The 26,395-nt window shown below is 51.9% G+C and overlaps 1 protein-coding gene across 4 annotated transcripts in view; it reads right to left on the reverse strand.

Annotated features, from left to right (window-relative positions):
* The window catches only part of SH3BP4 (SH3 domain binding protein 4), a 98,399-nt gene extending 72,236 nt beyond the window's left edge, over positions 1-26,163 (reverse strand). For all 4 annotated transcript variants that reach the window (XM_086376864.1, XM_086376873.1, XM_086376881.1 and 1 more), the window contains exon 1: positions 26,021-26,163. The gene's annotated coding sequence lies outside the window, so the exon portion shown is untranslated. The remainder of the gene's footprint in view (positions 1-26,020) is intronic.
* Positions 26,164-26,395: the final 232 nt, after the last annotated feature.

The following is a 26,395-nucleotide window of genomic DNA, read 5'->3' on the forward strand; positions in this document are numbered from 1 at the left end:
GGCGGATCCATGAAGGGGAACAGAAAGTGAGAGAAGGCAGTGACGGATCATTACAATAAGCTGGACCTATGACCTCCCAGGCACGATGCCTTGGCCGAGACCAAGGACACACCGGCCAGAACTAGGAACGCCTGGAAAACAGTTCTGTAAATTATCTCCCAGGACAGATTTGGAACGTGCCTCATTGGATTTTTAAAGCACGTGTGGGCAAGTAAACTAGGAGGCAATATTTGCAGTGCTCACAGCCAAGAAAGACTTATTTTCCAGAAAATTCAAAGAACTCCTACAATCCAGCAAGAAAAAATGGGGAAGACCATGGAAAAAGGGAGAAGCTATACCAGTCTTATGAGTGGTCACTGTTTCTGCCATCTTCTATTCATCCCAGATATTTAAGTGTTATTTGTATCTACAGGCTTCCCAGGTGGTGTTAATGGTAAGGGACACGCCTGCTAATGCAGGAGACATAAGAGAAGCAGTTTCAATCCCCGGGTTGGGAAGATCCCCTGGAGGAGGGTGTGGCAACCCACTACAGTATTCTTGCCTGGAGAATCCCATGGACAGAGGAGCCTGGCGGGCTGCAGTCCATTGGGTTGCAGAGAGTCGACACAACCGCGCACTCACCCATGCATTCAAGATTTAGGAACCAATTGGCCTGGCCCCCTGATAACCCAGTGGAGTGGTAAGGACAGGCACTGCAGGCCTGGGGAAAAGGTGGCTCCCTCCCCGATCTCCTTGCTCTGCAGAGAAGCGGCCCAGCTGTGACCTGGAAATAGGGCCCCACCTAGAAACCCTCCTCCCAAACCAAATTCACAGGCCTCCAGCCTCACCTGGAAGCCGTCTCCCCCTGGGCTGGGTTATGACTGTAAGAAATCGCCCCACCTCTCCCCCTCCCTCCCATGCAATTAAAGATGCTGGCCCCAGACGCTGCCGGGCTGGGCTCTTCATTAACCCAGGGCTCCCCCCAGGGCCCCCGAAGCGCCCTGTGGTTACGGGGTTTGTCCTTCTCCAGGCAGTGGAAAACAAGAACCTTCGATTGCTGGAAGCTGGGAGTCACCCAGACCACATCCTGTTTGGCAGCAGCCATGGATTCAATCATGCCAATAGCACCGAACAAAAGAAACCTTCTACGCGGGCTGACGGGCAAGACTGCGGCTGGCAGCAGCGCAGGGGCCCAGCCAGAGTTCAGTGCTCAGGGCGGCCCTGGTCGGTGAGCACACGGCCCAGTGCACACCAGCTCGGCCTGGGGCCCAGGGAAAGGGTATCTGGTCCCTGCTGCCCACGGATGGAGAGTGGGCTGTGCCTGGGACTCTGTCCTTGGCCCCCTCCATACTCCCAGGTGCAGCAGGCTCTCAAATACTTGTTGACTGAGTGATAAAGCACTTCCAGAGGGAGTGACAGAAGGCAAAAGTTGCAAACCATCAACATCACCTGAAGGGGACGAAGCTGCCCTTGGCTACAGGAGCAAAGCCCCCAGGGCCATGGCAAGGCGGCCGCCCTGCTGTTGGGGCTCCGGTCCCATGGCCAGGAGAGACACGGGGAATGTCCAGGACCTAAAGATCAGGCCAGCTGTAGAAAACCCCCCCACAAGCTGCACAGCCTTCTTGCATGGGAGAGCTGAAAAGGACCAGAAAACTTAAACACACCTTGAGCACGTTAGGAATCTGGAGAGGTTTCTTCCCAGGGTGGCTGGGGAACGCGGTGGTGCTAACTCAAACGTGCGGACTCTCAGATCTGTGCATCTGAGCGGGAAGAGTGGCGAAGGGAGAAGCTTCTGGAAAGCTCCGACAGCAGGGAAGTGGTCCCTGGGTGTGGGGCGTGGGGCTGGTCACCAAAGCAGCCATCCCCGCTGTGTGTCCACCGTGGGAGTCTCTGGTCCAGAGGTTGTCAAGAGAAGGGCGACCCCAGAAGCTCCCAACACCCTGAGCTCTCCTAGTGCAGGGACCCTAAGCTCTAGGATGATGCCTGTCTGTGTAAACACACTGGCTGGGAAACTCCAGCTGTCCCACCCGAGGAGGTGCCAGGCAGGGTGGGCTGCCTGGGGCCCAGCAGCATCATTCCCATGCCCTCCCACTGGCAGGACCTTGAGCTGGGAGCAGACCTGCCTTCATCTCTAAAAAAGGGCACCCAACCTACAAGCTATTGTGGGGAGTTTATGTGTGAAGCGTTTAAAGAGCTCGGCGCCTACAGTCGGCACTACATAAGTGCTCCAGGATTTACCCTGTGATGAGGAACCAATGTGTGCACACAAGGGCCACCCAGGACGACTGCCATCTCTGCTCCTCCCACCTGACGCCCCCTTGTCTCTTTCCAGCTGAATCTCAGCCCAGACCAAGGCCCCCTGCCACTCAGCATGCGGTCCCCACATCAGTAACCTCCTCCCGTCACCAGGAGCTGCTCAGAACTGCCCCCGTCCCAGGTGATCCCTGGGCACAGAAGACTGGCCAGAGGACGGCGGGGTCCAGCTGGAGACAGACATTTGTCCCCATGCTGTTCCGGAGTCGGGTCCCCTAAGAAAGCCTTCTGGCCTAAGAAGATTACAAGCTCAAGTGCAGGGGCCGGAGCCTCCATGCCTGTGTGTGCGCTCACTTTCCCGGTGCGGGGCGCGTCACAGCGCTTGCTCCCCCAGCCCTGACTCAGGGGATCAGCAGAAAATGCCTGAAGGAGCAAACGCCTCAATGCAGCCATGCATGCTGCTATCAGCCCTCTTCAGAGGAGAGACAACTTCACCAAATCATCCCCTCTTCCGCGCATCACCCCTCGAGCTGCTAACAGGATTAGTGGGGCCCTCGGCCACCCCGACCACCCCTTCTAATGCTCCACCACCAGCCTAATGCTCCAGACTCGGAATTGCAGGGCAGTTTATACACAGCCCCACTGTTCCCGCTGTTCGGCTGCCTTTCTCAAGTTCAAGTTCACCTGACAGAGCTGACCTGTGCTTTGTGTTTGGAAGCTGGCTTCCTTGCTGACCTGGAGAGCAGCTCACTGTTAAAAGTCCAGTCCAGGAGAGAACAAAGAACCTGCTGACTGGAGGAGACAGGCCAGCGCCTGACCTGGAGGGGGTGGGCACCATGCTTGGCAGAAGGTGAGGAGGCCTGGGCTCCTCCCTGGAGGGGGCCGCCCAAAACCAAGGGCCCGCACTGCAGGGCACCCTCTGGACTCCAGCCACGGTTACCGCCAACGGCAGATACCAACCAGAGCCAAGGGCCTGAGAGCCGAGCCCTGGCACCCCTGCCTCCCAGCGGCCCTCCCTGCCATCGTTTTGTCTCTTTTCTAAAACAAACTTCCTTTTAAAGTGGATTTGGATGTATAGAAAAGTCGTCAATATAACACAAGGTATCCCCATATGCCAGCCAACACCTGACTTCCCTGTTATTAAAATCTCCCATTAGGATGGCCCATTTGCCAATGAATGATGACGGCACTTTAGTTCAGTTATATGAACTGAAGTCCACTCTCTGATTCCCTTTTTGTTGTTTAGTGGCTCAGTCACGTCCAACCCTTTACTACCCCGGAGACTGTAGCCCACCAGGCTCCTCCGTCCATGGGTTTTCCCAGGCAAGAATACTGGAGTGAGTTGTCATTTCCTTCTGCAGGGGATCTTCCAGACCCAGGGATCGAACCCTCATCTCCTGCATCGGTAGGTGGATTCTTTACCACTGAGGCACCAGGGAAGCCCTGAGATTCCCTGAGTTTTTCTCTCTCATGTCCTTTCTCCATCCCAGGATCCGTGCCAGGTATCACACGACATTCAGCCCCGTCTCCTGAGACTCCTCTGGACCGTGACAGTTCCATAGGCACCCTTTGTCTTCAGTGACCTTGATGGTTCTGAGCAAGACCAGGCAGGTACCGGGTAACTGCCCTTCAGCTGGGGTGTGTCTGCTTCTTTTCAGGGTGAAGACTGGGGCTGTGGATCCTGGGGAGGAAGGCGGCAGGGGAGGTGCCCTCTTCACCCCGCACAAGGGCATATACTGTCCACAGGACTTGGTACTGTTGATGTTGACCTTGGTCACCTGGCCTGACGTCTACTAACCCTCTTCTCCAGGCCACTCCCTCCCTCTTTGCTGAAAGACACACCCCCTCCCATGCACTGCCAGTGGGAAGGGCATAAATACAAGCTCCTCTATTACAAAACAAGCAACAGTCAAAGAGCACCACACGGGTGCAGGCAGCTGTATGTAAAAGCTGCTCGGTCACACACTCTGCCCTCCACCCTCCTAAGGACTCAGGGTAGATTCAGAACTGTCCACTGACTAGAACATCAATAGGAAGTTACAGCCTGAGAGGCTGGAAAACAGGTGATAACCTGGCCTGTATTTATAAAAAAACAATTTATAGAAGGGCCCAGACACCACTTGCTCTGCTCAGGCCTTTATGCAATACCTGGCCAGGTGAGCAGGGGGGCCCCCTGTGCAGGGATGGATGGGTTACCTGAGGAGGTCCCCTGGGTCTGCAGGCATCCTTCAGAGGGGTCTCTGGGTGAGAGATCGGCCCCCAGCCTCGGAGACGCCAGCCCGTATGGAGGACACGCAGTGTCCCTGATGCCGAACTCAGCCCTGGACTCCGGTGCTCTGGGGTTATCAATCAATTTGGAGAATCGATTACCATCTGCACAGGACTTGGAAACGCTGGGCTGGAGGGCACCCGAGGATGACACAGGAGGAAAGAAACTCATCCCCTTTTAGCTTCGTTCAGGACGAGAAGCGGGGAGGTGGTCGGGGGAAGCAGGGGTGCTCCAAGTCAAACCACATTTAGTTTGATTTCTGACCCTCAGAGTTCAGGGGAATTGCTCCGTGCCCCCGGGTTTCCCCTAACGCTGAGTGCTCACAGTGCCTGCTTCACAGGTAGGATTCTAGAGGCAGGCATGAGTCTCCAGGCAAGGGCAGATGACAGCTGTTCCAGGGCAGTTCCAGGATGGAATTCAGGCCGTGATGGGGGCCCCAGGCTCAGGGGCAGGCCACGTCTGGGAGGAAGGCGGCCACGGTGGGCCCTGGGATGTGGCTCAGCTTCCCCGGGGGAAGCTTCTCCATCTGTGAAAAGTGGGAAGGGGCAGCAGCCGTGGGCAGAGGGGCCCGGCACGGCACAGCCCTACTGCTCACAGGCAGGAAGGACTCTGTTTAGGGGAAAGCAACTCAACCCAAACCAAACTCCTTTCCCTGGGCAGAGCGTTCCAGCACGAAGCTGCTGGATGCCGTCCGGCCAACTCTGCACCATGCCGATCCCGAGAGATCCACCACGCCCCAGTCACCGCCCGCCCCATCCCTGACCCCTCGGGCTGCAGGCAGCTGCCGGCTAGGCCAGCTCGACTGCTCCCCGGGCGGGGCTGAGCCGTGAGTCAGGCAGGCTCCACACGCGCCTCTAATCGGGCAAGTTATACAATTATCCCCATCACAAATCGCCACGCGTCACGGGCGGCGGGCCTGCACGGTTGAGGATGAGCTCCTTTCCCAGCGTGGGTGCAGAGACCGGCTCAGAGCCACCTAATTCCTGCCCCTCCTCCCCGCCAGCAGCCAAAAGGGACCCCAACACCTGCCAGTGAACAGGGAAGGTGAGGGGCAGAGAGAAGTCAGAGCGGCTGCGCTGGGCTTGAACCCCTCGCCCTTTCTCAGCTAAGGCAGCTGGACCTTGCAGTGTGGGAACAGAGCTCCTGCCTCCCGGAGCAGCAGATGGGCCTACCCTCAAAGCAAGAGCCTCAAGGCCAAGTCCAGCTAAAGATTCCAGGAGCTCCTGGGCTCCCAGGGGGACTGGCAAACCCCGAGTTGCATTTCAGGATAACTGTCAGCCAAGGGTGCGTGTCCACAGGCCCACCCACTACACCCACCCCACACACCGTGCGTTTTCAGTTCAGTTCGGTCACTCAGTCGTGTCCAACTCTTTGCGACCCCATGGACTGCAGCATGCCAGGCCTCCCTGTCCATCACCAACTCCTAGAGCTTATTCAAACTCACGTCCATTGAGTTGGTGATGCCATCTAACCATCTCATCCTCTGTTTTTCCCTTATCTTCCCACCTTCAATCTTTCCCAGCATCAGGGTCTTTTCAAATGAGTCAGCTCTTCGCATCAGGTGGCCCAAGTATTGGAGTTTCAGCTTCAGCATCAGTCCTTCCAATGATTATTCAGGACTCATTTCCTTTAGGATGGACTGGTTGAATCTCCTTGCAGTCCAAGGGACTCTCAAGAGTCTTCTCCAACACCACAGTTGAAAAGCATCAATCTTCATTGCTCAGCTTTCTTTATTGTCCAACTCACACATCCATACATGGCTACTGGAAAAACCATAGCTTTGACTAGATGGACGTTTGTTGGCAAAGTAATGTCTCTGCTTTTTAATATGCTGTCTAGGTTGGTCATAACTCTTCTTCCAAGGAGCAAGCGTCTTTTAATTTCATGGCTGCAGTCACCATCTGCAGTGGTTTTGCAGCTCAAAAAAATAAAGGGCAGCAAAGTGGAATCAAGTTCACGACTTTCCTGAATTTCTAAAGGACCTTCCCTCAGGCAGGTAAGGAGCTGATCCACTGAGATAAGTGTAAATATTTCTTCTGCAAGGATGAGCCTAACTTTCTAAATCACATCTATCAAACCAGACTGGGGAAAACACTTTGAGAATGGCTCATACTCTGTGCGGGCAGGTTTCTCTGGTGGCTCGAATGGTAAAGATTCTGCCTGTAAAGCAGGAGACCTGGGTGTGATCCCTGGGTTGGGAAGATCCCCTGGAGAAGGGAATGGTTACCCACTTCAGTATTCTTGCCTGGAAAATTCCAGTGACAGAGGAGCCAGGCGAGCCCATGGGGTCACAAAGAGTCGGACACGACTGAGTGACTAACACGTTCACTTTTCACTTAGAAACGAACAGAAAAGACAACTGACCTCCACTCCTTAGAGGCACTACTACGTCATCTTAGTCACTCACTTGTGTCTGACTCTTTTCGACCCCAAGGATTGTAGCCTGCCAGGCTCCTCTGTCCATGGGATTTCCCAGGCAAGGATACTGGAGTGAGTGGCCATTCCCTTCTCCAGAGGATGTTCCCAACTCAGGGATCGAACCCGGGTCTCCCGCATTGCAGGCAGATTCTTGACTGCCTGAGCCACAGGGAAGCCCTAGTGAGAGGCACTGGTTGGCTTCAGTTCTTACGTTTCAAATTGACAGGGTGACGATCGTGTTCTACAGGTGTCATTCATCAGAACGCGCTTGAACCCTTTGAACAGCCTGCAAAGGGGAAAGTGGCTTTCTGGGGTGAAGGCAGGGGATGGGGGGCAGTGAAGGAGGCGATCCCCCTTTTCACAAGGAGCTCCTCCTTCTAAACGGTCTATTCAGAAATAAGTTCCCCCAGCACACCTGCATGGGACAAAGCATGAAATCTGTATCAATTCACTTGAGTTTTCATCTTACCAGGAGTATGAAGAAAAAGCCTCCTCAAAAACACTTTATAGAAAAATCTAAGTAAATGAATGCCATTTAAAAAGGGCAGGCTAGCCAATAAGCATATGAAAAGATGCTCAATACCACTAATCAGAAGGGAATGCAAGTCAAAACCAGGAGATGTCACCTCACACCCTTTAGGCTGGCTGTGTATAAAAATCATAAAGTCACAAGAGTGGATGAGGATGGAGAGGCTGGAACCCTTGTGCGGAGTCTGTGGGGATGCAAACTGGTACCACCGCCGTGGAACAGAGTATGGAGGTTTCTCAAAATATTAAAAAAAAAAAAATTTTTTTTTAGTGACTTAGTAGCTGCTAAGTCACTTCAGTCGTGTCTGACTCTGTGCAACTCCATAGACGGCAGCCCACCAGGCTCCCCGGTCCCTGGGATTCTCCAGGCAAGAACACTGGAGTGGGTTGCCATTTCCTTCTCCAATGTATGAAGGTGAAAAGTGAAAGTGAAGTCATTCAGTCGTGTCCGACTCTTAGTCTACCCTATGATAAAGAAATTCCACCTCTGGGTATCTATCCAAACGTGAAAGCAGCTTCCCAAAGAGATATTTGCCCACACCTATGTTCACAGCAGCATCATTCACAGTCTCCAAGAGGTGCAAACCAAAGGTCCAGGAATGGATGGGTGGGTAACAAAATGTGGTCCAACCATCTGATGCAACATCCTTCAGCCTTGAAAAGGAAGGCGTTCTGTCACAGGCTACCACCTGGATGAAACCTGAGCAATATTCTAAGTAAGATAAATACCAGTCACAAAAAAAGACAAGTACTATATGATTCTACTTATATGGGCTATGTGAAAGAGTCAAATTCACAGAAATGGAAAGTAGAATGATGGTTAGTTCTCAGCTGGTGCTAGAGGAGAAGGCGAAACGGGGAAAGGTTTAATGGGTAAGTTTCAGTTTGGGAAACTGGAAAAGTTTTGAAGACCAGCTGCACAACCATGTGGACGCACTTTACACTGTTCAACTGTATGATTTTAAAAACTGTCAAAATGGTAAATTTTATATTATGTGTTGTTTTTAAAAAACCACAATTTGAAAAATAAATAAAATTTCTAAAAAGAGAGGGAGGTCCTATACGGTGGCCTGTTTTGTTTTCTTCACAGAGTTTCTGAAATTGGTGTCTGGCAGCGCCCTGCAGCAACACACAATGTAAGTCCTTGCCACTTCCACCGATTCCCCTCAGGATAAGTCTAAAGCAGTTTCTTAAAAAAAAAAAGAGGCAAAAAGTGATCTTGATCCCCAAGCTGATAAACAAAAAGGGAAATTATACCTAAACCCCACGTGGGGATACAGAAGCGGAACCCTGAGTGATACAGGTCGGCAGAAAAATCCACAACCTGATGGAATTCGCCCCAGGAAAGTTGTCAGAAGCAGAGATACAGCCGGCCCCAGTGAGGGAGAGTGACTCACTTTTCACTCTCCAGGCAATATTTGGAATGATTACAAAACCACGTACTTTTCTTACAACAAAACAATGTAAAGCACACTGACGTTTTTGAAAAACCATCATCTGAGGAACAACACTGTTCAATACGTGGATTCCAAAGGGGTGACTTGAAGCTGGGCAGAGGGTCATTTAGGATGCCTCCTTTTCTTTCAAGGAGCAAGTTTATGGCTGCAGTCAGCATCTGCAGTGATTTTGGAGCCCAAGAAAATAGTCTGTCACTGTTTCCATTGTTTCTCCATCTATTTGCCATAAAGTGATTGGACCAGATGCCATGATCCTAGTTCTTTGAATCTTGAGTTTTAAGCCATGATGTTAGTTTTTTTGAATGTTTAAGTTTCAGTTCACCAGTATGTCTAACCAATGTAGCTGGAACTAAACAGGAAGACGTTCAGGGCCACCGTGTGTGACTGTCTGTGAGGGACATTTATCCCCAAGGCCTGTGGAGAAGGGTCCATACACATCACACTGGGGCATCACCATGCGGCATCTCAGGGACCAGCGGGCCAGTGCAGAGAAGGGCATGCCGGAGTCAGAAAGCTCAAGGACAGCCTGCCAGACCCAGTGCTGGGCTGAAAAGGCCAGACTTGCTCTGTGAAACCAGGAAGGCGTCGAAAGTGTGCAGGCCTATAAACACGGTCAGCTCCTGCTCTCAGTTCTTGGCAAAGGGGAAGTGTCACCGCCGAACCGCGTCTAGCACACTAAAGCCACCAGGCGTGTCTGCGAAGCGCACTGATGAGCAGGTGAGCGGGAAGAACAGGAGGGGGTCGGCCTCCCAGGCAGACGCGGGCCAGAGAGCCACACCAGGCACAGCTGAGGCCAGTGCCTGGCGTCACGTGACTGCAGGGTCCCATCGAAACCCACAGTCCACGTGACACACACGACCGCCCAGGCACACAGAAGGGGCTGCACGCTCAAGAGGGGGACCCCGAAAGTCCTTAAGCATCAAGGCACACCAAACCAAACCATACACTCAAGGCTGCAAACCCCGACTGATTAGAGAACCCTTGCCACAGAGAACACAGCAGCATCACAGACGCCACATCACCAGGGGAACACAGCGCCCCGGGACCCTGGGAAGAGGGAACCCAGGGAGGAATCCAGGTTGAAACACTCGCTCTGCCCGGGGAGCAGCAGAGTGCCTGAGTCCTGATACAGCTCTCGACATGCACCAAGCACTTTCCGTCAAAATGTCTTCCTTTTCAACGAAGGTAACTAGAGCCACGGTCTTGGGTAGTTTAACTTCCAAACCACGCTCAAAGGGCGGATAGAAGGAGCAAACCCTTCATGGGAAAGGCAGTGATGGAACCAAGCGTATGATTGTTACCAACATAAGACGTCCAGGAAGGAGCACTGACCGAGGGAGAGAAAAGCTTACATTCCACATGACGCACATCTGAAAATGACCCAGGAGGGAAGACAGTAAAGCACGATGAGAAAGGTACAACTCAGGCCACAAACACTGAATACACACGGGAGAGGATTTTCTGATTGATCCAAAGATCCAGTCAGCTGCCAGAACAGCTCATGAATACAGAGAAGCTGTTAGAGTTGATCCAGGGAACACGACAAAACCACAGTCCTGTCGGGAAACGGGAGCCTGACCCTTGAATCTGACAGCACAGTGAACAGAGCATGTTCTGGTCACCATGTGAAACGTGATGTAATCAATGAACGTAATTTAATTGATCCACATTCGCCTGCATGTCCTGGAGAAAATGCAACTGCCGCTTGAGTATCCAAGGAACGTTTGCAAACATGAGAAGCAACCTGGAAATCCCAAAACCCTCTAAAGAAGAAAGCTGCACAGGGCATCGCTGACTCCAGTTGAGTGGAAAGTAAGAGGAAGGAAAAGGAGGAAAGAGACAAGGAAAAAAATTAAATACTTAAGAAAAGAACTCTTGGGTTAAAGAGTATTAAAATTAAAATTAGAAGAGATGCCTTAGAAAAAAACAAGGATGGCATTGGGGTCCACCTTGCTCCAGGCACTCGGGTGGCTCCTTGGGATGTCCCATCCCAGAAATACAACTGTAACCCCACCACCACCAGTGGTACTACAGATGTTGCTACTTTCAAAAATTCCCTCTTGAGATCAAGCACTGAAAAAGGCAAGACCCGGGACATTCCATCAGTCATCACCAAGATAACCGGAGCCGCAGACCTCCTGGTGGACCGCAGCCCACCTTCCCTTCCATCAGCTGAGCTCGGATGGGTCACCCGGGACCAGGTGGTGCCCTCACCTGAGGGAGGGAAGTCTGGTGGGGCTCCTCCGTGGGTGGCAGGTGGGAAAACCGGGGGCACCAAGCCCGTAAGTGAGAGCTTCTCACACTGCACTAGTTCTTAGCTGAACATATAGGGGCTAATCAGATTCTTGGATTCAGTTGCTAAGTCGTGTCAGACTCTGTGACCCCAGGGACTGCAGCACGCCAGGGGTCCTCTGTCCATGGGATTTCCAGCACTATTTGCCATCAACGAAAAGAACTTATTTCTGAAGTTTCTGAGTATTCTTGTAATTCAAAGGAAGCTAAGAGGGGGTCAAGGCACAGGCATCCTCAAATGCAGGATGTGGGGAAAGAGTCGCTATTACATTAAAACACGATGCCAGGGTCTAAGGTGAGTTCAAGCGGGTGGGAAGCGAGCAGCGTGCCACGTGGGGCCCGGGTGAGAACGCTAGTGCGGCTCTGATCTGACAGGTGCTGGTGAATGAATGTCCTCCAGGGCAATGTCTGGTTTGGGGTCATTCTCAATGCACTTGATCCTTCCACTCTAACAGTGTATGTTTTCACAATTGAACAGCTGCACGCAGAGCCTGGCATTCATGCTTTGGGTAAATAACCCTCTCGCTTAATATCCAGGCATAAGGGCCACATACAACAGCTTACTCCCTGGGGTTTCTGGATACTCCCTGGGTCCAGGGACACAATAACTACCCTTTTTGGCTCTGGTTTCATCATTGGAAGATGTGAACAAAGCCACCTACCCTGCTGGCTTTTAGAAGAAGTGAAGTCGCTCCGTCGTGTCCGACTCTTTGCGACCCCATGGACTGTAGCCAGCCAGATCTCTCTATCCGTGGAATTTTCCAGGCAAGAGCACTGGAGTGGGTTGCCATTTCCTTTTCCAGGGGATCTTCCCAACCCAGGGATTGAACCCAGATCTCCTGCATTGCGGACAGATGCTTTACCATCTGAGCCACCAGAGAAATCCACTGGCTTTTAGAAGGATCTTATATATTAAAAGTGAGAGCACCTGTTATACTGAATGCCTGTATCTGTTTGACAAATATTAGCTACCTTTTCTCCTCTTTCTCCCCCAAACATGTTAAATTTACAGTTTACTTTTTTTGTTAAGGACAACAGAGGGGGTCTTAGGTGAATGGGGAGATGACCACTCCGGACCAGCCCAACAGTTTTCACACCAAAACCACTTTTGTACACTCCCGCTAGCCTGGTGTGCAAGCTCTAACGAGCTGTCTATTCGCAATTCCCAGCAGTAAAACCTGAAGGCAAAGGACAACTGCAAGCAACCTGACATATTCAAAGTCACACTCGCTCAAGATTTTCCCATAATGCCTAATTTACAGTGGTCTGCTAAGCCGTAAATCAACACTGTGCTGAATGTCTTGCACACCTGTTACTCACAGCCTTCCAACACCCAGTCCCCATGGGAGTCACCCAGGGCTCTACATGTTCCTGCTCATCAAAATAGCCCTGCTTCTTCCCAGAATAATCATCAGACCCTCCATTTAGCAAGCGGCCAATTTCTTGACAATTTCACTAATGACAAAAAAAAAAAAGTGGTATTTATGACATCATTGTCCAGCTTTTAGTTCTGTCCCTTTTAACCTTGATAAAGGAATGGCTTTCCTCCGAGAGCATGATGAACAGTGGGTTGTCTGACGGGTGCAGAAGATGGGACTGAAGTTTTTCCCCAGAAGTAGACACAGGATTAGCCAGGTGAACGTGGGTTAAACACAGAAATCTTCTGGAAGGCCAGCAAAGCCGCACCTTTGCGGCTACCAACTCAAGGTAGCCATATCATAGAAGAAGGGGGCCATGGGAGGGGAATGACTGCCAGGCCTGGTGAGAACCCGACAAGGAAAATCAGGACTCACCCTGCCTGCGCCCCTGAGCGCGGGGTTGAGGGGGACAGCCATGCTCAGAAACGGCCAGGGACTCCACTGACCAGGGCAAGGCACTCAGATCTGTCTCACCGGGTCCCTCCCACGTCGTTTTATCCAAGAAGCCTTTGCATCTTGATCCACACCTTCTCCTTTCTGGAATACGAGATGCTATAACTTGATAATCCGACAGCTGGCCCAGTTGCTAAATGTCATTTGGGTAATGAAGGTCACTCTTAAAACTGTCCAGGGTGGTCGTTTAAACATTTGAATGATTCTATGATGCTCTCACAGTAGGTCAGAAGGGCGTGGCTCCCCACGTGGGTTGCAGAGTGGGGCGACAGGAGGGGACCCCAAGGTAGCTGCAGGGGATCACAGATGTGAGCAGGGAGGCATGGTCATCTGCTCAACTTCTGGACCCCTTGCAAGTCAGGTTCCTTGTCATCATCCTTCTGGTGGCCTGAGATAAAAGTTCAATGCTGACTAACGACCAGAAGGACCCACCCTTCCAGACACCTGCCACCCAAGTTTCCTATCCCCTCCATGTGCTCCCAGAAAACTAGTACCTCTATTAGTTCCAGGCATTCCCCCAACCGCCCGCCACGCCTAAGTCCCCCCATGGGCTCCCACTCAATTCCTTCGGGGCCCCCACTTGGCAGGGCTTCTCTGGGGAGCCAGTCCTGACCCCCAGCACCCCTGGGGAGCCCTGACCTTGTTTCCTGGGACACTAGCGGCTGATTCCTGGCACAGAGGCTGTCCCTGGTGGATTTTCCATCCCTCCAACCCCACCCCCCCACCAATCTGGCTCACAGTGAGGGAGGAAATGCATGAGTCCAAGTGAAACACGAGCTAACGAGTAGGGGAAGGCACCAGGATAGAGAGTTACAAGAGGGCCTGGCTCTCAAGCCCGATCTAGAGGCTCCCCATCCCCTCAAACTCCATGAGGTGGGCCTGGCAGCCAGGACAAATAACCAGTACGAAAGAGCGGTCCTCCTGCCTCCCGGGCAGCCTGAAAAGTGCCGCCTCATCTTACGCTGAGTGGACGATGACTCAAGGGAACCCTGGTGCCAAGACAGAGGAGGCAGCCAGGTCCCCCGCAAACCACGCTCAGGACATGGGCCAACCAATATTCCGCCCATAACTCAGCTTCCCCCTCCTGCCAGAAGGAAGAAGTCCTGTGATGCCAGACCGCAGCTAGAAATCAAAATTATGGCCTTACCATCAGTGGAAGGTATTAAGTACTTTCTGCCCTTAATGAACCCACAGGTCTCAGAAATCAAGTCTTCGCCATCACCGTGGGCTAGATCAAAGTGCAGTCTGTCAGGCCACAGCTCCCCAAGGGACACAGACAGCCCCAGGGGTCACTCTCGAAGCCCATAGCGACAGGAGCCTGGGGAGCTCCAATGGCAGTTCCTGAAGCCGCATGCACGGACATCAGCCGCTTCCCTTTCCAGCAGGGAGAGGGCCCCGAAGATGTCCAACAGAAACATTTCCCAGGCTTCAGGACACACGACATCCCCATATGGTCCTGTTTTTGAAACTGGCACATGTGTACACTCCCTAAAACCGTGATGAACACTTCCAGCCCCTGCCTGCCAAAACTCACGAGGTAGAGCACACTAGCACCCGGACGGTCAGAAACCAATTCCCCAGGAATTCCCCGGGGCTCCAGTGGCTAAGGATCTGGGCTCCCGATGCAGAGGACCAGGGTTCAATTCCTGGTCAGGGAACTGGGTCCCACATGCTGAAACTCAAGATCCTGAGTACTGCAACTAAGACCTGGTGCAGCCAAATAAATAATTACATTAATTTAAAAAAAAATAAGAAATCAATTCCCTGCAAAGGAATGCCAGAGAGGCTGAGACTGATCTCAAAGTTCACCAAGTTTCACTCAACATATAGAGGAACTCTCCTGGATGTCACTCCCTTCGGACATGCTTTTCTGAGCACCGATTATGTATTTGTGTGTGCTCAGTAGCTAAGTTGTGTCTGACTCTTTGTGACCCCATAAACTGTAGCCCACCAATCTCTGTCCATGGGATTCTCCAGGCAAGAATACTGGAGTGGGTTGCCATGCCCTCCTCCAGGGGATCTTCCTGACCCAGGGACCAAACCCAGGTCTCTTGTGTTGCAGGCAGATTCTTTACCATCTGAGCCACGCCAGGGTGTGAGAGGGGTGAGGGAAGCTTGCCTAATTATTCTCGGATCTCTAGCTAGGAGCGGGTGAGAGAGCTCCTACATCCTGACACCGGTCTTGTTTCTATTCTGTTTTGGACAGAGCAGCATCTGTCATCCAGATGCCCTTGGGACCAGCCTGCAGAAGAACCAGCCCCATAAGCTGAGACATGTCATCCTTTCAGTAATCATGTCTCCCCTGATGGACGGAGAAAGCAGCACTGGGTCTATACATCAGTCGCTGTGAGTCTAGTTAACTTGTGTCTGTCTCAGCAGTAACTAAATCAGGTTCTGGAAACAAGAACTGGAAACCAAGCACAGAGAATCCACTGAGGTCAGAGCCCCCCAGGGACACCTGCTTGTAAGGCCAGCTCTACAGCCCCAGAGGCCGACTCACTAGCCCCAGAAGCTCAGTGTATGTGATCACTGAAGAATCATTTTTTTAACATTGCCAATTCTTTTTTGTAAATATCTGTGCTTTTCCTTTGCTTCCTGTGTCTGTTTTCTCTCTTATTTTTGCTGTAAGCACAAGTAAATGCTCAATAAATGCTGATTTAATACACGGATGGGTGAGTAATAGCCTCAGTATTTTTGACTGAAAACGAATAAATATTTCTGAGAGCAAAGGCAGACAGTATGTGAAAGCATTTAGGAGGAGTGCACTTTATAAATACAGGAGGGTTGTAAGTGACCAGTGGGCTTCCACTGTAACACTTGACCACACAAGGGATTCACGTCAAAAAGATCTCCAGGTCTGCTGAGGGCTGTGTTGTTATAGTTCCTCATGTATATGTGCTAAGTCCCTAAGCTGTGTCTGACTCTGTGACGCCATAAACTGTAGCCCACCAGGCTCGTCTGTCCATGGGATTCTCCAGGCAAGAATACTGGAGTGGGTTGCCGTCTCCTCCTCCAATTATACATTCACCTGATCAATAATAAAGTTAGAAGTTCTTTGTAGAAGTTGAGAACAAAAGAAAAGAAAATCATTGGAAGAAAACACTTACATGTGTTGAAAGATGTTCACTGCAGTACTGTCTATAATTTCAAAGTCACTGGAAACTGTCTATGAACAAGAACTTGTTAAGGGGGTGCATCCCCTAAGAGATCGACAGTAAAACTGAGGATGCAAATCTGTACTTATTGATCTGAAGGCATATCAACAATTTTTTTGGTAAAAAGCGTAGTATTCATTCAACAGGGAAGGACTGACTGAAGGATAACTATGCGTCAGGCATCTAGTGAACAGAAAACCAAGTTCCCACTCCACCGTCTTGTTCCTTTTGCAAGGATCGAGATTTACATGTGAAATTATCTGAAAGACACAAAAATGCCCAGAGCAGTTACCCTGAGTGGCAGAATTCCACTGTGAACTTTTTTCTTCTCTTGCATTTTCTAATGTTTCTAAAGGGGCTCCATGATGGCTCAGATGGTAAAGAATCTGCCTGACCCAGGTTTGATCTCTGGGTCGGCAAGATCCCTTGGAAAACAGAATGGCAACTCACTCCAGAATTCTTACCTGGGAAATCCCATGGTCAGAGGAGCCTGCTGAAGTATAGTGTATGGAGTCAAAAAGAGTTCGACACAATCGAGTGACTACCACACGCACACACACTTTTCTAAAATGAACACATAATTACCTGAGGAAGGGAAAAAAAAACTTAAGCGGACACGGTTTTTTTAAGAATGAAAAATCACAAAAAACCCTTCCCAAAACAATTCATATATCTAGAAAAGATGTCTGTTGAACACTAGATGCTTCACCTCCCTCCCTGGACATGTCAGGCCTTCTTGCAAGAGGCACAGAGCAGCCACTGGCTGCTGGGGCCCCCAGTCTACAAGCCAGGACCATTCTCCACCCCAGGTCTCAGACTGGAGTGAAACTTACCAACCCCACCTCTCACCTCTCTTCCTGCACCAGGAATTTCAGAGACAGAGCAAAGACTGGCAATTCTAATCCTTAGCCACTTACCATCATCTTTAATGGAAACACTTACATTCTTTAAACATCAGACTGAATACCTAAATAATATAAAACCCCTGCACTCCTGTTTAATTCACATGTGAGGCATCACACAAAATCTCTACTTAACATTTTAAAAAAAATCTACAAGTGTGCACAAGGCCCCAAAGGCTACAATCACGAAAACCTCCCCAGGACAGGTACGGGGCTCAAAGCACGAGAGAGGGTGATGCAGTAAGGTCCATTTCTCCACATGAAAATCTCCCACCCAGGGAAGTTCAGTCCCACCAACACCGCTTTACAGGTAAGAAAGCTCAGCTTCAAAGAAGTCAAACAATTTGTCCAAGGTCAAAGCCAGAAGCAAACAGAAGTCAAAGATGCAAACACAGACAGGTGTGTGGGATTTGGAAGCCCATGACATCACCCAAACTAAAACAGATCTCAACAAAGGCCACTGATGACACACCGGAGGAAAGGAACTTGTCACATTCCAGTCTGCCCCGACAGTGGCCTCAGGTACAAAAACCAGTGTTTAGAAGAACATGATGGATGGTCAGTCACTTAATTTTTGAATCTCCTCTGATGACTTTCAGTTGTGTAAGTCAGACTGTTTCATATTTGGCTGACTGAAAAGAAACGTGATCAAAATCTGAAACTTTGGCCTCCTAATCCAGGACAGAAAGGTGAAATAGCTTAATGGCTGTGGACCAGCACAAAGCCAGAATAAAGCTTCCCTCCTTAAGATGTCATAAACACTGATTTCTGAAGCCACAAGAGCGAAAAAAACCACGACTTCTGCCAGAGGGTTATTTGGGTCAGGATGACAGGGAGGGAAAGTGCGAGCAGACCGTAGCAGCTGACTGTTTCTACTACCATTGCCATCACCACCACCTGCTGCGGTGAGAGGCCCTGGCTCACAGGCCTGGCCCAGAGCTTGACATGAATTATTATATGCAGAATAGCGACTCCAGCCAGCACCCCCAGTTAAATTCAAACACGAGGCCTTATTTTCCACTTCTCTAAGGAACACACAACAAACATCTGACACCACTTGTCAGAACGACAATTCTTAGGGTAATTTTCAAATGTTTAAATGAAGCTGCATTTTCCACATATTCCATTTACAGATGGTCCCTGACTTATTGGATGTTATTGCCGACTCACTGGACATAAGTGTGAGCAAACTCCGGGAGACAGTGAAGGACAGGGCAGCCTGGCAGGCTGCAGTCCATGGGGTCACAAAGAGTCAGACACGACTTAGTGACTGAACAACAAGCTGGATCAGTGGTAACGAATCTGCCTACCAGTGCAGGAGAGAGGAGTTGATCCCTGGGTCGGGAAGATCCCCTGGAGAAGGGAATGGCAAACCCCTCCAGTATTCTCGCCGGGAAATCCCATGGATAGAGGAGCCTGGCAGGCTACAGTTTATGATCCCAAAGAGTCTGATGTGACTCAGTGACTAAGCACAGGCATGCACACCTGACTCACATCTCTTGACTTTGCCAGACTCTCTTTACATCTCTTCACTTTATCATGTGAAAGCAACATCCACTCAGTAGAAACAGGACTTCAGATTTTCAATTCTGCTCTTTTCTGAGGCTAGCGTATGTGGGTCTCACACTCTTCTGTGATGCTGGGCAGGGCAGAGAGTTACCGCTGGGGCCAAGAACAGACACAAAACCATTCTGCGCCCAGACAATCATCCTGTCTTTCGTTCAGTACAATATTCAATCAATTATGTGAGCTATTCAACACTTCATTACCCAAGAGGCTTTGTGTTTGATGACTCTGCCCAACTGTGGGCTAACAGTGTTCAGAGCACGCTAAAGTTGGGGAAGGTTAAGCTACGATGCTGGGGAGCTTAGATGTATTAAATGCATTTTCAATATATTCAGCATACAATGGATTTATTAGTACATAACCTCATCTGAAGTCAAGGAAGAGCTGTACCTTCCTGTATCCTAAAGTTATAAAAATTAAAATCCTTTCCAAAAGGGTGATAGCTCAAACAGGTAAACAAAGGCAGGAAGTTGGGGTAAGTGACACGGCAAAGGGCAGAGCTGCAAGGGGACTGCTGGGCAGCATTTCAAGTCCGTTGGTTATTATTCATAGGCATTGCTTTCCTCCTCTGGCATAATTTTTAGCTGTGAAGATAAGAAGAGACCATCAGCATCGTTGCTTCGTGGTTACAGGGCAGTCACTGCCCTGGTCTCCACCCTGCTCCCTCCTGGTTCACAGGATGCGCTGTTTGTACAGCAAGGATGCAAAGAATAAGAAAATGCAGCCCCTTGCCCACCAGAGCCCTGCCCAGGGGGATGACAGCAAAGAAGCCGCGGTCAGTTCCTGACCTCAGCAGTCAGGAAAGGCTTTCCTGAGGAGACTCAGGGAGCTGGGTCTTGGGGACAAATGAAGACCGCCCCCCTCACCCCAGAAAAGGCTGGTAAAAACAAGCTGCAGATGTACAACATGAAAAGGCATGGAGGAGGGGGTGAGGGGGAGTCTTTTAAAGAGTTGATCCCCATGACAACCTCTCACACCCACCTCTTGCCCTCACATCCCCGGGGCCACTCACCCCCTCACTGGACCTCCATCACTCTGTGCTGATCCTACGCCCCCTCCCTTCAGCCCCCCACCAGGCCTCCACAGCCCTAGCATCCCAGCCCCTCTGACATAATTCCGGGTCCTTCCTGCCTTGACACCCTCAAATGACACTAACACTCAGTGTCCGTGGGCTACGTGTCCCGTCCTTGGTTTTCTAGAAGCTTCCCCAGGAGCACAATCACACGGTCCTAACAAACAAACCCAGGGGCCCCTGGTCTTCCAGGTGACTTCTCTGATCATTCACGACCCAGAATTGTCCTGTTTGTATTGGGCTCCCAGACCCCTTCCTCCACATCCCAACCTCCTCCTGGGTGCCTTGTCATCATGGAGTGACTGAGAAGGGTGTTCCCAGGCTTGTTCCTCACTTAAGTCTGCAGTGACCTCTTCTGGGGTGATGGTTCGACTCTAAGGAAGTGAGCCCCCAGCCAGCCCCTCTCACAGAGCCGCTCCCTGACCCTGCATGTGTATCACACGAGACAGATGCCTCCTTGAGCCTGCATCCCAGGCCTGGTGGCCCCTTCCTGGTCCCAAGCTGCTCACAAGCCTGGCTCAGCCCATCTCCTTCCCACGCACTTGCTGCCTCTCAAGGAAGCACTTACATTTTAAATAATTTGACTGCTAATTATGATAGCGAAAAAGTACTCAGCTTATGTGCAACCAAGCTCAGACTCTTAAAGGACCCTCAGCCATCGAGTTTCTCCCTTCTCCCCTTGTACGATCCTAGGAAGGCCCTGTGGATGCCGGCTCTGTCTCCCTCACTCCACACGGTTCAACTCCTTGGTTTCAAAAACAGAGTTGACCACTCCTAGTCCTTAGTTTCCTTCTTATACAAATTCCCTACCCTGGTGGAGTTCAACCCTGGACACACATCAGAGTGCTGATTCCACTGCTGCTGCTGCTGCTGCTAAGTCACTTCAGTCGTTTCGACTCTGGGCGACCCCATAGATGGCAGCCCACCAGGCTCCCCCGCCCCTGGGATTCTCCAGGCAAGAACACTGGAGTGGGTTGCCATCTCCTTCTCAAATACATGGAAGTGTACAGTGAAAGTGAAGGCGCTCAGTTGTGTCTAACCCCCTGGACTGCAGCCCACCAGGCTCCTCCGTCCATGGGATTTTCCAGGCAAGAGTACTGGAGTGGGGTGCCATTGCCTTCTCCAGCTGATTCCACGAGGGAGCTTTTAAAGTTTCCAAGGTGGTGCTAGAGGTAAAGAATCCGCCTGCCAATGGAGGAGATATGGGTTTGATCCCTGGGTCAGGAAGATCCCCTGGAAATGGCAACCCATTCCAGTATTCTTGCCTGGAGAACTGCCATGGACAGAGGAGCCTGGTAGGCGACAGACCACAGGGACATGACTGAGCACACACGCATACACACATAGGAGCCTTGAGTTTTGAAGCATTCATCTCTTGCTGGCCAAATTAGGCTACTCAGCGACATCCAAATCCTTTCAGAACATACAGCTCCCGGGCAGCTGTGGTCCAAACAGAAGCCAGGCAACCTTTTCACCTGTTCTACAAGGGGGCTGAGCTGGTGAGCTCAGTGCAATGAAAGGCAAGCTGGAGCCCACTCTTACTGGCTACACAGATCTTCAGATGCTTCATAATAATATTGCCAGACCCAACTGGCAGCTTGAACTCAGCCATGGGGGCAGGATGTACACCAGGGCAGCTTGCATCAAGGCTCTTTGTTTTTTCCCTGAGAGCAGGTTGACCAGCACACTTCAGGCTCAGAGACCAAGGAAACATTTAAATTCCTTTTATGCCTGCAGACCTTAGCAAGCTTCCCTGTTTCATGAGAATAGGGCAGCGTTTTCCTCAGTGAAGCAGGCTGGGAGAACAGGGAAGGGGCGGGAGAGGGGAGAGGGTGATTTAATAAGAATTTGGAACCACAAAAACTCTTTCACAGAAAGGATTCTTTTCAATTGGTTCAGAAGAGCTGGGCTACCAGGCATCAGCTCAGAGTTCCCTGAAGACGAGGCTTCATGGAGCAGATAAGAATAATCTCATTAGTATGTCCTTTATTTGATTGTACAGTGGAAGGTGGACCTTATCTTACATTTACTTAACAGCCTTCCTATAATCTTAATCTTATTCTAGTGACCTCATCTGCCCAGAATACCCTCTTTTCATGGCACAAGGACAAACTTCAGAGCAGATTCCGAGCTGTCCCCAACTTCAAAATCACCATCTTCCAAATACATCAAACTTTACCTTGTAGATAGGGTGCAAGGGCATGGCCCTCTGGGGGACAAAGGTGCAAACAGACTGCCTTCCATTTAGGCTGCAAAGATTTCTCAGGTTTGGAAGATTTCACCACCTTTTTGTTATCACTGTGTAAAGGAGGTAGGCACTCTGCTATTTCCATGCCTGTGTCTTCACGCTCCCAAAGGTGTGACTTGTTTCTTTTATTTAGGCACACGGGGAGATGTGATGAAGAGCTCTGGGTTCAGGCAGGTCCGAGTTTAAATCCCAGCTCGAGCACTTACTGGACAATAAGGCTGGAGGAGCGACTTCAGTTCTGGTAGTTGTCCTGTAAAAGGGAAACCCTCACGGTTTTTGTGAGGATTTTAAAGTCTGCACGCTGGATCAGGTCCATCACAAACCCTTAGCAAGCAATCCCCGTTTGTGCTCAGCTGTGTCCGACTCTTTGTGATCCTATGGACTGTAGCTTGCCAGGCTTCTCTGTCCACGCAATCTCCCAGGTGAGAATATTGGAGTGGGTTGCCGTTTCCTCCTCCAGGGGAATCTTCCTGACCCAGAGATGGCACCCAGGGATCGAACCCGTGTCTCCTGCATTGGCAGGCAGATTCTTTACCACTGTGCCATTTGGGAAGCCCAAGGGATCCTCATTACAACACCCCAAATCTCAACTCACAAGTCCATACTTGCTTACCAGTGCTTTGGGAAGGTATTTTGTACACTTGGCGGATGGGAGGCAGTGAAGAACTATAAAGAATCTCACCCTTCCTGGAATCACATCACACACTCTTGTGTCAACATCCTTCCCCCAGACTCTGGTCCTGAGTGCATCAGATGCTGTCCAGTAACACACGATGCCTGCAGGGCCCACGGAGAAGCAGGCTCAGGCTCCCTGGAAGACCCTGGTAAGTAGCTGGGTGTTTAGGGGCTTGCTGAATTATTTTTTCTGTCACTCTCTGGAGGGTGAAGGCAGAATGTGGGGCTTCCACTGTGCAAGCAGTGGGGAGGCAGGATCCAGCTTGCAGAAAGCTGAGTGTCAACACTGGACTGCCCCGGGCTCCCCTCCTGGCCCTGAGGTCAGGGTAAAGTCTATTTAGGTGCTCAGTGACCCTCCCCAGTTCCCGGCTGTCAGGTGGTGCCCTCAGGACAAAGCAGTCCCAGTGCTCATCTCCAGGACCTTAGGAAACACATCTCAGGGGACTGACTCCAATTCTCAGAAGAAAAATTGCAACGTGGCCCAATTCAGGTGTCAAATTTGAAAATAACCAAGCTAAAGAAAACCCACATGGCTGGCCCCAAGCCCACAAGGCACACACAAGCCTGGTTCCTCAAACAGAGAGCTACGGTGGTTTGCCCTCAGCTGGGGTAAGGTCAGCCAGGGCCCAGTGAAGTGGCTTCTAACCTTGTCTGGGCCCAGGGCTCCCCCAAGAAGCTGAGGGAAGCCAGGTGGCCTCCTGCCTTGCAAGAAGGAAGCGCACACATCCTTCCCACACTTAACCGGCCCGGAAGCAGGATTTAAACATGGGAGCGGCCTCCCAGGACCCAGGGGCGTCAACCTTGTTCCTATTAGCATATCTTATTATCACACCAGTACCATTAGAATGAGAAAAAAGTCCGTTGAAGCAGCCTGCAGGGAAACAATTCCAGGCTGCTGGGTGACTAGAAATTGAGTTAGCAAACAGCAGAGGAGAAAATCCAGGACTCCCCCTTCCTCCCAACTCAGAGAACATTCTGGGCACAACACTAAGAGCCCAGGAGCCTGGAAGGATTTATCAGTAACTCGTCCAGCCCACTTTCTGGGTCCTTCCGAAAAGCCCCCTGTGTCTGGACTGTGCTCAGCTCCTAGCCCTTGGGCAGAACAAAGTGCTGGTGGGAGTGACAATTAAAAAAAAATGAAACTATCAAATGACAGGAACCCTCCAGACCTACTACAGAAAGAGGCGCTTCCGTCACGGCTGCTTTGCCAGGGGAACAAAAGGCAACCTGTGTGGCACCTCAGATGGCTCTGGCTCCAGCTTTTAGTATCCGAAATTAACAAATGATCCGAGTCCCTCCCAATTGCTTTCAAAGGCTCCTTAAAGCATGGTGCCAGAGTCTTGGGACAACAGGAAAAAAATTAAAGCTCACAGAAGCTTCCCAGGCACCACAGATCTGAGCGGGTCATTGTTCATTTGGTAAACAAGAGTGCCGTAAAACAAATGCCTGGGAAGCCAGGGTTGTTCACTGTCTGAGTCCTTCTCCCAGAACTAACTGTTCCCCCTCAGATCAGCGTGGCCTCGGCATCAGGCCTGTGAACGCTGGGGCTTTAATGTCAAAGCCCCCTTTCACTCTGGGCATTTGCCCATGTGCACAAAGCAGATAGGGAAGGGATAAGGGGGTTCTGTCTCCTTCCAAGCCTAGCACCGCCCCCCCCCCCCCCCCCATTTCCTGAGGGACTCGGCCTGGAAAGACAGTGCTGAGCAGGGAGCCGGGAACCTTCTCCAGACTCCACTGGACACTCCCGTTTCCTAGTCAGGATGACCAGGTGGCAGGTAGACTGTTTTATTTGATGATGAAAGCAAAGGACACGAATGAAATGCTTCCTAGCCCCTAAAAGTACAGCCGCTGTCCATGCAAGGATGTAGAAATGCTTTGCAAACCACCCATTAATTTTTATGGTGCACTGAGAAGCAGATTGAGAATCATTACCTTCATTTTTACAAGGCATGGAACCCAAACCACAGCCAATCCCCTCTGAGCCAGTGGTCTAGCTGACTGCCGGCTTCTCTCTCCATCTCGGCCCTGCAGAAGGCATGCAAAACACCACCCACTGGAAAGGGGACCCCCGGGGCCTGAGAAGGCAGCCAGGTCCAGACACCCAAACTTTGGTGCTCAGAGACAATCAGGTTTAGAAGTGGGGAGGGGAAGAGCTTCACAAAGGGATTGCTTTCATTTAGTCAAGAGAGGTTCAACGTCTAAACTTACCGATTAGATGAGCAAGCGGGTGCAATATGAATATCAAAGAAGGAAAATACTGAAGCCGGTAGGAACTGTGGGATCAATGATGGTTTCTGTTCTACTGTTTATATTTCTACGCTTTCCACCCAGAAAATAGTGTTGCTGTGATCCGAACAAAAGTTATGTGTGAACTTCTTACTACTAATAAAGCACACGGTACCCATCTAGTTGCACTAACTTGGAAAGAAAAGCGCGGATAACATCCTGCCCGGGTTCCCTTTTTGAATCGCATTGACCGGTTAGGCTCCACCGGCCTCTCCGCACGCAGGAAACCCGGCCGCCGTCCCCCTGGCGGTACCGGGGGCAGCCCAACACCCCCGGGAGAAGGGCCAGAGCGGCCTGGTCCCCCCGGCTACCCGGCCGGCCCGGGCTGGGAGCCGCCGGCCTCCAGGGCTAGGGTCCTACAGACCACCAATACGCACCGCGGAGCCGGCTTCCCGCGAAACACCACTTAGCAACGTGCGTCTCTGCCAGTCTTCCCCGCCCGCCCGCCCGCCGCCGCCGCTGTCACCTCGCGGCTGTGGGTCACCGGACGGCGAAGCCAGAAATCGGGGTTCTCATTTCCATCCTAAAATGAGGGGATCTCCGAAGAAGCTGAAACACGCATTGTCACTAAGTTTAACCCCGGACTGCGCGCCCTTCCCTTTGCCCGGGACCCGCGCCAGAGAAAGCCCCGGCGCCTCCAGACCTCGGAGCACCCACGGCCCCCCGAGCCGAGCGCCCCGAGGACGCGAACAGTCGCCGAGGAGGGTCACCTCTCAGGGCCGGCCTCGCTAGGACCAGGGAAGGGGGATCTGCCGGGCTTACGCGGGAGCCGTAAGTGCGGCTCGGCTCCCGGAACCCCGAGCCAGGCCAGCCTGCGCCGAGGTGACAGAGTCCCCGGGGAGCACGAGGGGCACGCACGGCTTCCCGAAGCCGTCCGGCGCCAGCCGCGCCCGGGCACCCCGGAGCCCCGAACTCGGGCGGCGGAAGGGAACGATCGGCACCCGCGAGGCGTGCAAAGCCGCCGAGCCCCAGAAGGCGCCGCGGGAGCGCGGCCGGGCGCGGGGCTGGAGCGGCTCGCAGGGGCCAGCCCGGGCGCGCAGCCTGCCTACCTGGCTCGCATTGCGTCCCGCGGGCTCCTGCGGTTCTCCCCGCGGTCTGGGAGCGCGCCCAGGCCGGCACCGCGCGCCGATCCGCGGGAACCACCGCGCGGCGGCAGCTAGTTGCCGGGACCGCCGAGAGTGCCGGGAGCGCTCGGCCCCGCCGGGGAGGGCTGAGGGTGGTCCCCGCTCCGGGGCGGGGCGTGCGAGGCGGGGCGCGGGGCGCGCGAGGAGGAGCGCGGGAGGCGGGGACCAGCGCGCGGGCAGCCGTGGTGGGGCGGGGGTGTCTCCTGGCCCGGGCGAGGTCAAGAGGGCGGGGCCTTGGGGCGGGATCGCGGGGTAAGGGTGTTCCTGCGCTGGAGCGGGGCGCCTTGGGAGGTAGGGGAC

Source organism: Bos grunniens, chromosome 3 (assembly GCF_055505025.1).
Source record: "Bos grunniens cultivar Pamir isolate PY7600 chromosome 3, Bosgru_T2T1.0, whole genome shotgun sequence".
Classification (NCBI taxonomy): Eukaryota; Metazoa; Chordata; class Mammalia; order Artiodactyla; family Bovidae; genus Bos; species Bos grunniens.